We start from the raw sequence: 5,000 nt of genomic DNA, 5'->3' as shown, positions 1-5,000 counted from the left end.
TCCAACTTTGAACTCATTCAAAGGTTTAGGTTACGGCCCAACGGGTTGTGGTATATAATGACAGCGGTGGGTATATTGATCACTGTGGCGCAGCCTCATTGGTTTGGAATAAATGATTGCACCTGATCCAAAGTATTAGTGGATTTGTAATGTTATGATAGCGATATAGCGATATATTTGTTACAGAAGCCACAGCCAATAACTAACTGAATGTTTAAAATATCACTGCAAAATCTGCGCTTATAATGAGTTTTAGAAGCTAATATATATATATATATATATATATATATATATATATATATATATATATATATATATAATATATATATATATATATATTATCACCTGGTGGTGCAAGGTATATAACCTGCTTGGTGGGAATAACAGCTTTAAGAATAGGTACATTTTTGGGGGGTCAGGAAAAATAGTTGGAATTGTAGGCTGTGAAAATAATGATTACTCTTGAAGGCATAATTAACGTGTGATTGACGGCTTGACAATAACAGTCTCATCGGTCAACAGTCTCGAGCAATTGTGAGTTTAGAAGTAACACCAACACACCTGTTAAATGGTGTTTCATCAAGTCGTAGTTCGTAATTAGAATGTTAAAAAACATAGCTTTTATTGCGGTATAAGACCTGTCATCTATTGTTTAAAATCTTCTAAAATCTGATTTTTGTCAATCAAATTCGAATGGAAGTAACAAAATGTGTTAAAAAAAATTGGTTCCGAATACTGGACGATAATAGGATTTTATATGTGTATGTGTTCGGATTTAAGAGCAGGAGAAAATAAGTCACAAGGGCATAGAATTCAATTTCTTTCTTTATTATGTACCCCATACCCATCCCGTGGGCGGTGGTGTAAAGGATTACAGAGGCACATAATCGGTTCAGGAACTGAACCCTCTAGTTCGTTTAGCTAAGCAAATAACATTTGACGCTAGTTACAAAATTATCAATGTTGTATACACATGTACACACCCTCATACATACATGTACATATATATATATATATATATATATATATATATATATATATATATATATATATATATATATATATATATATATATATATATATATATATATATATACGTATACACATATACATACACATACATAGAGTGGATGGAATAGGAGAGCAGTAACCCCAAGGAGGCGGTGTAGCCTAAGTCAGAGCCACGAGCAGGGTGCTGGAGACAGTGGAGTACCGTTAGCGGTACTGGGCAGTGGAGGCGGGGCCGGCGGCGTCGGCCATCTTGACCCCTGCTAAATGGCGCCGCCACATGAGGTGATGGAGCGGCAACGGGTGCCACTATCCTCTCACGCTGGCTGCCATAGTCTGCCCTATACTTGATATATTCTGGCGCCAGTATGTCGTTAACTTGACACCTGCGTATAAACAGAATTCAGACAAGTCTCCTTTAGCGAGGGCAGGAAGTTCTCTAAGTTATGAAAACCGTTAACTGAAAATGTCCTCTCCTAAGTTAACCTAGTAAGCCGGACGACTCAAACAGAAAACGGGGACAATACATTACTTTCGCGAGCCGATTTCATTTCAAATTACGACAATTTTTTGGCCATAGCGTACGTGCGAAAAGCGACGTTATTCAGAGGACGGGTTGGTACGGAAGCTGTGTCGCCCGGGGGGGTGACATGTTGCTAAACATTTGCTACCTGGAACAAAGTTCCAAGTAGCACAGGCTATGGTGAGCCCGTAGTGCCTTGGGGGTGACAGACCTCCCTATATAAACCAGAACTACTACTTCCTGCCGCTCAGTGGTGAGTCGTCCATCACTCACCACCGTCAATGGCTGACAATAATGAACCACCTGAATGAAGAGACGTTGTAACGAGAGGATAGAAGGGATATAGAAAGGCGAAAGTCATGGCGGACAACCTTAAGGGAGGTGGGTGACAAGGGACCAGATTCACGAAAGTACTTACGCAAGCACTTACGAACCTGTACATCATTTCTCAATCTTTGGCGGCTTTGTTTACAATTATTAAACAGTTAATGAGCTCCGAAGCACCAGGAGGCTGTTTATAACAATAACAACAGTTGATTGGCAAGTTTTCATGCTTGTAAACTGTTTAATAAATGTAACCAAAGCCGTCAAAGATTGAGGAAAGATGTACCCGTTCGTAAGTGCTTGCGTAAGTGCTTTCGTGAATCTGGCCCCAGGTTACTATAATGAGACAGGATATACAAGGCTGGACTTTATTTTCCTGCATTGTCAAAAAGCATTTGAGTGTCTTCCTCGTGAAAGGTTGGTGTACAAGATGAAGAAGTTGGGATAACTGCGGAAGTACTGAACTGTGGTATGGGGTCCACTACCGCCCACAGGATGGGCGGTAGTGGACCCCATACCCATCCTGTGGGTGGTAATGGACTCCCATACCAATCCTGTGGGTGGTAGTGGACCCCCATACCCATCCTGTGGGCGGTAGTGGATCCCCATACCCATCCTGTGGGTGGTAGTGGACCCCCATACCCATCCTGTGGGTGGTAGTGGACACCATACCTATCCTGTGGGTGGTAGTGGACCCCATACCCATCCTCTGGGCGGTAGTGGACCCCATACCCATCCTGTGGGTGGTAGTGGACCCCATACCCATCCTGTGGGTGGTAGTGGACCCCATACAAATCCTGTGGGTGGTAGTGGGCCCCATACCCATCCTGTGGGTGGTAGTGGACCCCCATACCCATCCTGTGGGTGGTAGTGGAACCCATACCCATCCTGTTGGTGGTAGTGGACCCCATACCCATCCTGTGGGCGGTAGTGGACCCCATACCCATCCTGTGGGTGGTAGTGGACCACATACCCATCCTGTGGGCGGTAGTGAACCCCATACCAATCCTGTGGATAGTAGTGGACCCCCATACCCATCCTGTGGGTGGTAGTGGACCTCCATACCCATCCTGTGGGCGGTAGTGGACCCCCATACCCATCCTGTGGGTGGTAGTGGACCCCATACCCATCCTGTGGGCGGTAGTGAACCCCCATACCCATCCTGTGGGTGGTAGTGGACCCCATACCCATCCTGTGGGTGGTAGTGGACCCCATACCCATCCTGTGGGTGGTAGTGGACCCCATACCCATCCTGTGGGTGGTAGTGGACCCCATACCCATCCTGTGGGCGGTAGTGAACCCCATACCCATCCTGTGGGTGGTAGTGGACCCCATACCCATCCTGTGGGCGGCAGTGAACCCCATACCCATCATGTGGGTGGTAGTGGACCCCATACCCATCCTGTGGGTAGTAGAGGACCCCATACCCATCCTGTGGGTGGTAGTGGACCCCCATACCCATCCTGTGGGTGGTAGTGGACCCCATACCCATCCTGTGGGTGGTAGTGGACCCCATACCCATCCTGTGGGTGGCAGTGGAACCTCCATACCCATCCTGTGGGTGGTAGTGGACCCCCATACCCATCCTGTGGGTGGTAGTGGACCCCATACCCATCCTGTGGGTGGTAGTGGACCCCATACCCATCCTGTGGGTAGTAGTGGACCCCATACCCATCCTATGGGTGGTAGTGGACCCCCATACCCATCCTGTGGGTGGTAGTGGACCCCATACCCATCCTGTGGTGGTAGTGGACCCCATACTCATCCTGTGGTGATAGTGGACCCCATACCCATCCTGTGGGTGATAGTGGACCCCCATACCCATCCTGTGGGTGGTAGTGGACCCCATACCCATCCTGTGGTGGTAGTGGACCCCCATACCCATCCTGTGGGTGGTAGTGGACCCCATACCCATCCTGTGGGTGGTAGTGGACCCCCATACCCATCCTGTGGGTGGTAGTGGATCCCCATACCCATCCTGTGGGTGGTAGCGGACCTCATACCCATCCTGTGGGTGGTAGTGGACCCCATACCCATCCTGTGGGTGGTAGTGGACCCCATACCCATCCTGTGGGCGGTAGTGGACCCCATACCCATCCTGTGGGTGGTAGTGGACCCCATACCCATCCTGTGGGTGGTAGTGGACCCCATACCCATCCTGTGAGTGGTAGTGGACCCCCATACCCATCCTGTGGGTGGTAGTGGAACCCCATACCCATCCTGTGGGTGGTAGTGGACCCCATACCCATCCTGTGGGTGGTAGTGGACCCCCCATACCCATCCTGTGGGCGGTAGTGGACCCCCATACCCATCCTGTGGGTGGTAGTGGACCCCATACCCATCCTGTGGGCGGTAGTGAACCCCATACCCATCCTGTGGGTGGTAGTGGACCCCATACCCATCCTGTGGTGGTAGTGGACCCCCATACCCATCCTGTGGGTGGTAGTGGACCCCATACCCATCCTGTGGGCGGTAGTGGACCCCCATACCCATCCTGTGGGTGGTAGTGGACCCCATACCCATCCTGTGGGCGGTAGTGAACCCCATACCCATCCTGTGGGTGGTAGTGGACCCCATACCCATCCTGTGGTGGTAGTGGACCCCCATACCCATCCTGTGGGTGGTAGTGGACCCCCATACCCATCCTGTGGGCGGTAGTGGACCCCCATACCCATCCTGTGGGTGGTAGTGGAACCCCATACCCATCCTGTGGGTGGTAGTGACCCCATACCCATCCTGTTGGTGGTAGTGGACCCCCATACCCATCTTGTGGGCGGTAGTGGACCCCCATACCCATCCTGTGGGATCTTATTGGCGACGAGTTTGATTCCTGGACAAGGCGAGATGTTTGAACATATTTCTTAAGACCTGATGCCTCTGTTCACCTGGCAGTAAACAGGTCCACGTGTTGTGGACAGCATCGTTCCAAAGGTCAGTCGGTGACCTGTGCAAGGACCTCCACGTGTCTTAACAAGCTTCCTCTTATACACAAAGATAAACCATTTTTTCTAAGGAATTAAGTACAAATGGCTGTAATTACCAATTGAGTAATTGTTAAATTACCAATTAAGCTGTTAATACAATTAATCAGAGCTACCCATGTGCTTTAATATACCAACTATAAATACATAAATTAATTAGTTAA

The sequence above is a fragment of the Procambarus clarkii genome, chromosome 6, assembly GCF_040958095.1.
Source record: "Procambarus clarkii isolate CNS0578487 chromosome 6, FALCON_Pclarkii_2.0, whole genome shotgun sequence".
Lineage (NCBI taxonomy): Eukaryota > Metazoa > Arthropoda > Malacostraca > Decapoda > Cambaridae > Procambarus > Procambarus clarkii.
This window is presented reverse-complemented; position numbering follows the sequence as displayed.